This window comes from Nasonia vitripennis (genome assembly GCF_009193385.2).
Source record: "Nasonia vitripennis strain AsymCx chromosome 4 unlocalized genomic scaffold, Nvit_psr_1.1 chr4_random0007, whole genome shotgun sequence".
Classification (NCBI taxonomy): Eukaryota; Metazoa; Arthropoda; class Insecta; order Hymenoptera; family Pteromalidae; genus Nasonia; species Nasonia vitripennis.
Genome location: NW_022279643.1, coordinates 2076858 through 2089745, shown reverse-complemented (window position 1 = coordinate 2089745; position 12888 = coordinate 2076858). Strand labels below are relative to the sequence as shown.

Here is a 12888-nt window from a genome sequence, read left to right as displayed (position 1 = left end):
TTAATATATTTTGCAACGAAGCAACTGATAAAAAAGAAATGAGATCAATCAAACAAAGTTCAGTTTATTATATTAAATCAAAAGAAGCAACAAAATTTTGTTGGTCAATAAAGGGCTTACTTAACTTAAAGTTAAGTTATATAATGGTGAATTAGGAAAACCTCTCCAGATATTTACTACGTATCTTTCCATGACCGTTTTATTTTGTTTATTGCTGAAAAACTAAAATTTTCTTTCTATGCATTAAAACGTCATAAAAACACCATAAGTACGATGAAACGGGCATGGCAAGTTACGTAGTAAGTATCTTGAGAGTTGTTTCTAATTCATCATTATATAACTTAACTTTAAGTTAAGTAAACCCTTTATTGCCCAACAAAATTTTGTTGCTTCTTTTGATTTAATATAATAAACTGAACTTTGTTTGATTGATCTCATTTCTTTTTTATCAGTTGCTTCGTTGCAAAATATATTAAACTCGCCTAACCTTTTACTTTTTTAAAAGTTAATTTTTTTAGAGATTTAAATCCTTTTTAGTAAATTTTTGAGTATTTCATATTTCTTTTCAAAAAATAAAATACTGATACATATACATATACTAAGGAATTGTTAACTGATAAAATAAATGACAAAAACCTATTGTGAATAATAAATAAATAATATATTATATATTTAATAAATAAATAAATATTATATTATATAGTTAATAAATAAATAAATATTTTCAATAAATTTTAACGAATTTAAATATTTTATAGGATTTTTATTTAACTTCAATTGTATATTAATTGTTATTTATTGATTCTATAAATTAACAGAAAATTTAATCACACTATAAGAGCAAGTATAAGTATGTAATTCTTCAATATTTCATGTAGCTTCCATAGGAATTACATATCTATGATCTGTGTATTTTATTTCATCATATAATACTGTATTTTTATTATTTTCATTTACTCTATCAGAATCACAATCATGTCTTTGATTCCTATCCATAGTGTTAAGAATATTTTTATTCATTTAAAAAAAAGCATGATCGTGATGTTTCTTCTTTTTCATACAGTTAAGAACATTCTTATTTATATTTAAAGAAGCATAATCTGGCCATTTGTTTTGTTCCATGGTGTTCCGTCTTTCCATGTTTTGTCTCTATTCTCTGTAAATAATAATAAATACATAAATATAAATATAGAAGATCATCAATTAAATTGTTTTATTTTAAATTAAAGATCTTACAATTTAAATATTTCTTTCCAAACAATATTTTTGATTACACTACAATCTTCTGTTTTGTTTTGAATAAATAATTTTTGTGGTCTTTTACATCTAGATAAAGCTACATATAATTAACCATGAGAAAACAAAAGTTTGTGGATATAAAATCCAACCATTCCGAATCTTTGCCCTTGAGATTTATTTGTAGATATTGCAAACGCCAAAATTATTGGAAATTGTCGACGAAATAATATAAATGGCAAAAAAGTATATTCTCCAGTTTCTAAAATTATTCATGAATAAAAGCTATATGTATAATCGTGGCTGTTTTGTGGGCGGTACATAAAAGCCTAGTTGGAATAAATTGACTTTTTGAGGATTTCTTTGTAGAAAGGAATTAACGGCTCGATTCATTGAAATACACGAAACTATAGGGAAAAGCCTTTCGGCATAAAAACCCTTTTATTTTTCAATTAAATTACACTGAATGCACTTAAATTAAGATGGACAAGAACGAATTAATTCTTAACACGAAATACGAAAATGAACAAAAGCACGGCGTGACGTCGCGAAGAACAATGGCACAGCGCACACGACAAACACGTGGTTCGACGATTAGATACACAGACATTATAATGCGAAGCACACACGCACAATTTTGATGCGAAGTAAAAGCGATTTGATGTAGGCAATGATGCTTGACAGTATCCAGGAGACGAAACGATTTGATGTGAGCAAGGATGCTCGGCAGTCTCTAGGAGACAGAGTCGCGAGGGAGTACCGCACGCTTAGAAGGATAGTCGGTGACCGACGGACGAGCCGCGCGAAAGAAGCGGGAGCGTCCCGCTCAAGATGGCGGAGGCAGCACTGCGCGGTGCTGCCACCGCGCTAGACTCAGTAGGCACACACACACGCACACAGACACACTCATTCGGTGCGCGGGCAGGCGCAGAACGAATTATGTACACGTCCAATGCTGAATTAGCATTGGACAAAATGCTGCGACGTAACACTATATTTCCTTTTTAATCACCAGTTATAATTTCTGCTTTAATGTTATATTTGTATAAATCTAGAACTTTTAATATTGTGCGATTACAAAGTCCATCGTTTATACTTAAATTTCTGATAAGCATAACTACCCTAGTGGAACAAAGAATGTAATAAATTCTAATAAATTGTAATAAAACGTAAAAAAATGTAAGAAAATGTAAGAAACTGTACCTTTTTGTTGTATTTTGGACCTTTTTTCTCATACGTTTTTGTACACTTTCTTACATTTTCAGATTTGTTACCTTTTTTTTTACATTTTATTACATTTTATTACATTTTATTACATTTGTTATTTTACCGCCTAATATAGTCAATATATTTTTTTAATTATTAATTTTATAATAAAATGTAACTAATAACTAATAAAAATAACTAACTAACATTTTCTTATATAAAATCATGCTTACAGACAATGTTTTACATTTTGTTATACTTTTTTACGTATTGTTACATTACATATAGTGTTGTTTTAAAGAAGAGATTCCCATGAAATCCTGGATCATTGGATTTGTAATAAATTGTAATAGAACGTAACAAAATGTAATAAAATGTAGCAAACTGTAATAAAACGCAAAAAAGGTCCGAAATCCAACAAAAACGTACAAAATGGTACGAATTTTCTTATATTTTATTAGACTTTATTAAATTTTTTATTTCCACTAGAGTATTGTTTCTATTTTTAGAGTCAACTTATGTACTGGAAAACCAGAAAATCTTAAAGAATTTAAATATTCCGTGGGATATTTATATTCAGCATTTATATCAGTTTGATCTACACCTTTATCTCGTGCGTAATCAATACTATAATATATAGTTGGTTTACTATCAATTTTTTTTTAATTTTTTCATTAATTTTATAAACGTCTATATTCTGCGGTGATACAATTTTATTTGATAAATCATCATTGACTGATATATTAGAACCATACATTTTTTTTACAAATGTCATTGCTTTTCCATTTGTCAGGAATTTCGAAATTTTCAATTTTTCCGTCACCAATTTTTAAGAAAAATGATATAAAATCATTATTTTCTGATATCATGTTAGTTTTTAATTTCAATACCTTGAAATTTATCCATAAATCTGAGTTTTTAATAGATTTAACTAAAGATTTTTTAGGTATCATAGAAGCTTCATCCAAAATAACAATTTCAGATTCTTGAATTTTTTTCTTATCGGAAGGATGTTTTAAATTTGCTGTTTTTATGTCTTCTAAATTTAAAGGTGATTTAAAAGTTTTATGGCTTGCCATTCGTCTAAGTAATAGAATAGAAGCAATACTTGTCCAAGCCATTGATAAAATTTGTTTTCTTTGACTCAAATAATAATAAATTAAAGTATTATATACGAATGTTTTCCTGTACCACCAGGTCCATCAATAAATATCATTTATTCATTTTCGAGAAATTTGGTTATATAATCAAAAATATATTTTTGATCATTATTAAGTTTTTCATATAATTCAGTGAATGTTTTTTTTTTTAATCATCTATGGTAGATTCTAATTCATCGTTTGTTTCATTTAATTCAAAAACAGGTTCTGAATGAGCAATGACTACTGCTCTTTGTATTCACGCATATCACCATATCACAAGACGTATTTTGCAGATGCTTGATCTGATTGAATTATAACTGTGTATGCTGTTCCCGATATTATGGCTTAACCAAGAGGGTCATCGTGCCTCTTTGACTTGAGCCTGTCTATAGTGTTAGCGACTACGCTACCTCGCCTTCGAAGGAGATGTCCTGGGGCTCGAGCTGGTTCCCGAGAGCGAGTGAAATCTTCTATTCATGAGTGTCAGCTCTCTACATCTCTCTCTCTCTCTACATCTCTCTCTCTCTCTCTCTCTCTCTCTCTCTCTCACTAGCTCTTTCCCAATCTCCAATTACGCCGTTCGTCTGTGTCTCGCACACCCGCTTGTGTGCTCGTGTAACAAATACTTTGAGTTATTAGAATATAAATTTGCTTCATAATATTTATTTCATGTGTTCAGTGTCGGTTATATCCGCAAACCCGCTTCTTGTCTCCTTATAGACAAAGTTCCCTGCCGCCTCCGAGGTCACGCGTATCACTTCACGATACACGTACATAGAACCTGCCGCTAATCATTCATCATTATACGACCTTGTCCGGTTCATTACGAGCATCGAAACTACATGAGGAAACGAGACCTTGTTTCGATTATTACGAGGTGATCGTCCCGTCAGTAGTAATGCAACTGCTGCAATGCAGCACGCAGCTAACGTCTGCACTACTACTGCCAAAACACTACTCCGTTATATTGGCGCCTATACGTAAGTGGTCCTTTTGTCTTTTTGAGTACAAATTTTATTTAGCGAAACGCGTGGTTAATTGACGCAGAAACAAAGCGAAGTAAAGCGACGCGCACGAATTCGAGAAAGTTTGGTCGAGTCAAAATCGACGGTTTAGAAGCGAAGCGAAAACAGCTCTGACGCAAGTGTTATTGACATTGCGGCGAGCGCTCGAAAGCGCACTTGTAAACACGCCGAGCCGTTGAGGTGTGTGTCTAGCTTGCGGCACGACGAATATTATTTTGTTACCGCAGAATTTTAGAGCGAATGGTTGGCATGCAGTGAGTGTATCAAGTAGATCACTCGTTATTTGGCATGCTGCAAGCAACCACACAAGTAGCGGTAGAGCCGCGTGGCTCCCGCGCGGCGAAATTGAAGGCGAGAGGCGACGCAGGCGACCTAGCCTACTGTGTGACGTCACACGCACAGTAGCTGCCGACTCGCTCACGGCGCGAAGCCATTAGGCGAGAAGCTTATAAACTTGCGAGTGCGCGGTGTAGTCGCAATAGCGTAGACTTATACAGGGACACTTTCGCGAAAAATTGTGAGTCGTATATTTTAGGATTAAACAATTGCCAATCCGCGTAAGCGCCAAATTATTATTCTGGGATGGAACATTTTTTTTTAGACAGTTGTAAATCGATTAGGAATATTAAATGCATAGAAAATTTCACTTAAAATTTACGGTTTTTTTCTCTCCTTCCGAATGCGACGAAAATAAAATTTTGTTTTGTTCTTGTCGAGACATTAGGACGTGAAGAAATTTTCTCTGCAAACTCCAACAAAGAAAATAGAGTGAGGAGCTCTTAGTTCTGCAGATTGCTCAAATAAATAATTAAATCGTTGTGCGGTGTGATATTTAGAGAAATTAAGAATTGTTTTTTTTTTCGTTCTCTCTAATTTACTCGCTTAGGCTGTACAAAGTCAAGTACAGACTTGGTCGCGATCCCAGACTGAGAGGTCTATTATAAAATAAATAAAAACAATAAATTCTTTCTTTTTACAAACAAATTGGAGTGAAAATTTTTACTATACAATCGCATAGATTTTTCCTTTTTCTATTTATTTGTTAGAAATTACATATTTCTTCAGATTTCCTTTAACTTATCCTCGTTTACTACTGCGCATAAGCGAATAATAAATAGAAGAGAATGGATAATCCCAACGCTGGCCATTTCGACGTGGCACAAGAAGTAGCAGCATGAGCATATGGAATGCCAGAAGAAAGTATAAAAGACGTTCTTACAAATCTACAATTCAGAGTAGAAAGCGATCCATTCCGGAATATAGATAGGTTCATTAGGCTATTGTGCAGCGACTACACTGCAGAAGATTTCGTGCAGTCTACCTGACCAGAAGATATAACAACTTCAAAAAACGCGGCAAAATTGCAAAAGGCATTGCTGACGAATAGTGTTCTCGCGACTATCGTTCGCAACAAAAAGTCAAATTCTTGGGCGTTAACGCCCGTATCACGAGCACAGCTCCGAAATGGAACTTAAGAATATGACGGCAGGAGGACCTATGTACCATAGCTCACCCATACAGCAGCTAGAGAGTAATCCTCCCAGCAACAGGGCTCAAAATGTCGGAAACTAAGTAGCAGTGGCTTCTAATGTAGACGACAGGCGCTGGGAATCGACAGAAACAATAAGTCGTACGACAACGTCGACATCAGCAATCAACACAGTAGCAGCTGCGGCAGCGTCAATGTACGCACTAAGCAACAATCGCAGCGACATACAGGCAGCAAATACAGCTGAATATAGTGTCCAGCAACGCAGGCAGCGTATGCGGTAGAAAGTGACAGGCTCAAGAATAAAATCAAGAACTTAGAATATCTAGTGCAAGAGTTAGTCCTAGACAGTCAAGAGACCACTGACTCGATACTGCAAACAGCGAATACGCAACCGAGCAAACAGGTGTACTCGTACTCGTAATTCGGTAATGAATCCAGTGGCTAGTGCCTTCCTACCCGCAGCAGGAGCGAGTGCCAACTATATGCAAACCAGAGCTCGTTAACAACGACAACATCTGCAAAGGGATTCTAGGAAGGGGGTGGGATTACCCTTTGGTAACGATAACCTATTTTTCGAAGAAGAACATATTTTAATCTACTCTGGCAACCCATTCATGACCGAAAACTCCTACCCGTTTCCATGGAGCAATTCATGCCGAGATATCGGAAAAATAGCCAGAGAATAAAATATCAAGTTCGACGGGCACAAAGACAACTGCATTGAAGAATTTATTTGACGTGTGAGCGAACGTAAAACGTCTTCTCATCTCGACGAGGAAGATTTGCTAAATGCCTTGCTGCATATACTGACATGGCCAGCGTTAGTCTGGTGAACAGTTGCGACCACATGGTCAACCTGGAGCGATTTTTGCCAAGTGGCAAGAAGAAGTTACGGAGTGGACCAAGACATACAAATGCAGTTCCTAGCAGAAGCGCAAGCACGCACGCAGGGGAAGAAGGAAGAGGTCAGAGACTACATCTTTGCTATACTGACCATTCTAAGTCGACTAGACGTACAACCGCAAATGGAAACCCAGCTCAGCATGATTTGTGATAACATGCTGGCTTAGATTAAAATGCTTGTGCCAAAAAACAAGGTACTTAATTTAGATGCACTGGTAACGCTCGTCAGGGCAGCAGAAAAATTGATTCACGATAGAGATCATTATAAGGCTCTACCGCCGCCAGAAGTGTGTCTGATGCCAAAAGTGGCTTACAAAGAAGAAGCGGACGCACCAGGGCAGAAGACTGCGCCTCATTGCACCTTAGCAGTTGCCGAAGTGACAGAGATATTCGTAGTGGCAGCATACATCGCTACGGCTTTTGAGGAAGCGCAAATGCAACTTAGCACTCTTGGCAATGCGAACTTGCAAGGCTCTCAGCTGCAGCTGTCGATAAAGGCTGGAGGGAACAGGCAGAACGGCAAAAGAAACCAGCCAAAAAGCACATCCGCGGTTACCATTGAAGAGGTGCCGGAGGAAGGAAAACCGCGACGTAAGCCCGCTAATAATCACAACGTGAGCCAAGCAAACCACGGTCCAGCCAAGTCTCCAGTAAAGTGTTGCTAGCCCGGTTACTATAAAAAGTCCTGCCTCGAATGCTCGCAAAAGGCGGGAAAAAGGCCAAGGGAAACAGTAGAAGGAGTCTCTACGTTTCCCGAAGACACCAAAGGGACCTCAAACTCATCTTTAGGGCAGACAGGAGGTAATGAAGTTATGCCGCTGAGAGAAGATTCCCCTTCCGACATGGACTGTAGTCGTTGGTGGACTGAAGTCGGAATTGGTGAATTTCGACTACGCGCTCTTTGTAATTCAGGAGCCACTTGTACTTCAATTAGCCCTATTGGCATACAAATAGCCTCAGCTTGTGGCCAATCAATAATTCCGTATAAAGGGCCAGGTGCGAAACTCGCAAATGGACAACTAGTGCCAATTTACGGCCATGTGGAGTTACCATTTGACCTCCTCGAGAAACCCACTACTAAAAAGTCAGGATTATGAGTCAGCTTGACTTAGAATGCATCCTGAGGACTGACTTTATGCAGGCGTTTAATGCAATCCTCCTGCCAGATAAACCGACTAAACATTGAGGGCATATAGAGAACTCAGTCCCTTTAGAACTTTACACTCTTATGCATGGGGTGGCTAATGCCCTTGAGGCCATCGGTTTAGCAGACGTGATCCCTACGCAGCGAACTCGCTTAGAAAATGTTTTGAATAGATGGCTTCCAGAAGGAGAAACCGTATTGGGTTGCACGACGTTGATTTAACATACTATAGATGTAGGATCGGCAAGGCCTACAACTATATTATCCAGTATCAAAGAAGCTAGAAAAGAAATGCATGCTCAAGTGCTAACGATGTTGGAGGCAGGGATAATATGCCAGATTGAACAAGTTCAGCGTATCATCAGATACCGATGAAGGAAGAGGACATGCACTTAACCGCTTTCACAGTGCCTGGATTAGGCCTGTTCGAGTTTACCCGGATGCCCTATGGGGTAGTCGGTGGACCAGTGACCTTTCAACAGCTGGCTAATAAAGTCATAGGGCCGGAGTTGGAGCCACATGCCTTCTCCTACCTGGATGATATTATCATCACGACAGACAGCTTTGAATAGTATTTGCATTGGCCTGATGCAATGCTAAAGAAAATTAAAGAAGCTGCTCTAAAGATCATCAGAAAGAAGAGTAAATTCTGTTACAGTGAAGTTAAATACCTGGGAGTCGTTGTCAATTGCGATGGTTTTTGCCCTGACCCCAGTAAAATCGAACCTAATATGAAATACTCGGCACGCAAGAATCTAAAGCAGTTACGCCAATTCCTTGGGATAGCTTCGTGGTACCAAAAATTTCTGGATAACTTTGCGACCATCGCCGTCCCGTTGACATCGCTCACGAAGAAAGATGTCAAGTATCATTGGGGCAACTCGCAAAAGGCAGCGTTTGAGCAGATAAAAGCGCTGATTGCTTCTGCTCCAGTTCTGCATCGTCCGTCTTTTGATGGCCCACTTGTCATTTAAACTGATGCTAGTGACACAGGCATTGGGGCTATGCTAATTCAGATCATCGATGGAGACGAGAGAGTCGTGAGTTTTGCAAGCCACACCCTCTCAAAAGCGGAGCGCAATTACTCCGTTACTGAGTGAGAGTGTCTAGCTGTCATACGGGCAATCCGAAAATTTCGTCCTTATGTGGAAGGTTATCACTTCCAAGTAATCACCGACCACAGTAGTCTAAAATGGCTGTGTAATATGCGCAATCCGAATGGACGTCTTGCTAGATAGGCTCTTGAGTTACAGGCATACGACTACGACATAGTGCATAGAAAAGGTTTGCTCAACTATGTCCCTGATGCCTTGTCAGAGAATATACAAGGATGAAAAAAGCGACGAAACGCCGATCTCCTCTGTCCAGCCCAACGATTCAAGCTGCAAAGACGGCTGGTACGATACGCTGATTGCTCAAGTCTTAGAAAAACCCACTGAGCATCCGTACTACAAGGTTCTAGCAGGCCAGCTATACCAAATCGTCTCGATTTGACGCTTGGAGATATCATAGAAGACCAAGATGTTTCGAAAATGGTCTTACGGGCGGACAAAAATTCCTTAGGTTTTGCGAGGATCGCACTGTGAGCCCACCGCGGGACACTTAGGACGACGCAAAACTTACGAGCGAATCGCAAGGTATTACTACTGGAAAAACATGTATAGAGACATCAGCAACTTTGTGTACTCCTGTACAGTTTGCCAACAGTGTAAAGTAGAGCAAAATTAATGGGCCATGGAAAGTTGTAACCAGCGATATTATGGGGCCACTCCCTCGTTCTACTAAGGAATACTGTTATATCCTTATTTTTATGGATACTTTCACTAGATGGATTAAAGTAGTCCCAATACGCTGATATGATCGGCAATACGGTCAAGAAAGAACTCAACAAGCGAGTCTTCTTACGCTTCGGTGTACCTTATGTGTTTTTATCCGATAACGGTACAGAATTTGATAACAAACTGCTTGACCAATTTCTGCAAAAACATGGCACGGAGCACCACACTAGACCTCCATATCACGCCCAGGCGAACACTGTAGAGTTAATCTCACATTTAAGGCAATGGTGACGTCTTTTATTGAGAACAAATACAAGAATTAGGATAAATTTATATCCGAACTTACCTTCGCATACTACACTGCCACTCAAGAGTCTACGGGAGTCAGTCCTGCTTTCCTTAATATAGGACGACATCCGACTCCGCCACATAATACCAAACAAGCAGAAGAGAAAGCCGCTCGAGAAGTAACTGAACAGCTAAGTAAGTAGGAAGAGTTAATGTGCCAACTTTTCGACCTACGGCTTATCACCGCAAAGAGAGCGCAACGTGCAACAGAACGACAATCAAAATACTATAACGCGGACTTGGTCTAGAAGCGTAATCGCATTTTGTCATCAGCTGTTTAAGGCATTAATGCCAAGTTAGCTCCGAAGTATGCCAGACTGTTTAAAATCACTGCTCGCCTGGGTCAGGATGTCTACAGACTCGAAAGTAACACTAAAGAGGTGTTCAAGAAGATCCATGTCGTCGACTTGAAACGCTACTTGGATGGAGAAGAATTACCCACCGCTCTATCGGAGCAATCTACCTTCAATAGCAAACTACTAGCGATAATGCGCAATCAAATGATCCTTACGTAAACGTAGATGTGCCACGTAAACGCGGTAGGCCAAGAAAAACGCGCGTAGTTGTTGCTCGCTGGTCGGTTATAGTCATACCCGCGAAGAAAGCTAGTAGCCCTTTGAAGACTGACGCTCCTCCGGTAGAGATTAGCAAAGCAAAGCGCGGGTGACCGAACGGCTCAACGAAAAATATAACACTGCAAATAGACGTTTCGCCGCAAAGCATGCGATCTCGCGCGAAGAAAAACTAAAACCGGTTCCTTTCCCTTTACTTCTTCTCTATTTTTTCCTTTTCATTTCACTTTTTATATAACGGATGAGGTAGGCGGCATCTAAACTTTGATTTCCTCTCTCTCCCTGAGTTTTTCCAGCTAGAGTTCTACAAAGATGGCGGAATGCGACAAGGAGCTGGCGACATGGACAGCCCGGGTCGACAGTGACGAGGCCGCCCAATATAAGCAAGTACTCGACGAGTAGGGTCAAGTGGACGATCGAGCGAGTAAAAATCCTTTCACAGGCAGAACAGTCCACTGCACCGAGCCAAGATGCCGTCAAGACGACAGCAGCTGCGTTGCTGCCGCCCGTCGCCCCTGACTCCGAATGCGCTGAGCCAGCAGCACCTCTACACGACAGCAACACCTCGAACGCTGAGACGGTCGTCGCCTCCAACGCCAGCATCTACGGCGAGGAGGGGAAAAAGCTGGCCAAGAATTATCCTCAACTCGTCGAGGCCAAGAGGGAATTACAGCAGGTCGGACTACCAGACGGAGGCAAAGCTCCGGGAGCAGCGGGAACGCCAGCTACGCGAGACGACCACTTTGCTGGAGCAAATGCGGCTCGCGAATATAAGGTCCGTGAAGCTGAAAGGGGCAAAGATGCCTTACTGTTATGCGTACGGCCTTGCAGGTGTAATGCTAGGCAGGGAGTGCCCTCGCCGAGACAAACACACCCTACCCACACAAAAGTGAAATGCGATTACACCCTGTACGCGATGACAGCGTCTCGCCAAAACGAAATTATCTGTAGGATAATATATTTGTAAAGAGATCTAAAGAGTCTTATTCTTATTATTGCATCCTACCCCATTTCAATTCTAGGAGGTAGGACTATACGTATTTTCTTTTCTTTTTTGACTGGTGCTCATCACATCGGTTAAAGTATGAAGTATTTGTTTTAGTTTTCATTACTTCGATTTTTTTTTATTTTTAAATTCACACAATTTATCAAGGGGCGCTGTAGCGCCCCGATGGCAAGTATAAGTTTTTATACACTGTGCCGTCGGGGAGCAGCGTGACCTTATTATACTTTGAATTTGCTATTTAACCTAAATGCGTTTTATTATCTCCAATTATTTCTTGTCTGATATGTCTTAGATGCTTATGTTTGAGTAATGTATCTTAAATATTTTAATGAGAACTTTCTAATGATCATAATATTTTGCTTCAAAAATTTCTCTTTTAGCAAAATAATTATGATAAAAAATTAATTTACGATAATTTCTTAAAATTTTGGTCATATGCGATTCTCAACTCTTTAAGTACAACAATACAAGATATATCATGATAATAGGTTACAATAAGGTTATCTTCAGCAATCAGTGCAATATACTATACTACGCCGCGAATGTCTCCAGAACATATTAATTATGTGCAACTCTAATAGTAAAAGAGTGAGAGAGGTGTCGGCTAAGCGTCGCTGCCTTTTACGAAACAAATCGTAGTTGCAGAGAACCGAACACACGGAGTAAGCGTCTATCTACACAAAGATTCTGAGGAAAGAGGTCTAGATTTTTCAAACTAGAAGTTTTCTAGTTGTCTTTATCTAGTTTTTCTTGCATCGTTTACAAACGTGCATCAGTGTTTGTTTGAGAGGACAGAGGCACACGCAGCAGCAGAGTACGTTCGGCCTTTGTGCGTGATTGTGCGTGATTGTGCATGATCGTACGTTTATCAAAGAACCTTCGCGCTAACCCTAGTGTACATGATGTGTGAATCCGTACATACATGATGTGTGAATCCAGAGAGTAAACAACAGCGTGCTCTACATCAGCAAACATCTTGTGACCCTTGGTTCATATCGGTGAACTGAAAACTGGGCACCAGCTAATCGCTTTAGGA

General features: G+C 39.4%; 1 protein-coding gene across 1 annotated transcript in view; it reads right to left on the bottom strand.

Moving 5' to 3' along the window:
- Window positions 1-1049: 1049 nt before the first annotated feature.
- LOC100678198 overlaps window positions 1050-12888 on the bottom strand; it is a 40297-nt gene continuing 28458 nt past the window's right edge. The window contains exon 3 of the mRNA XM_031930051.2: window positions 1050-1156. The gene's annotated coding sequence lies outside the window, so the exon portion shown is untranslated. The remainder of the gene's footprint in view (window positions 1157-12888) is intronic.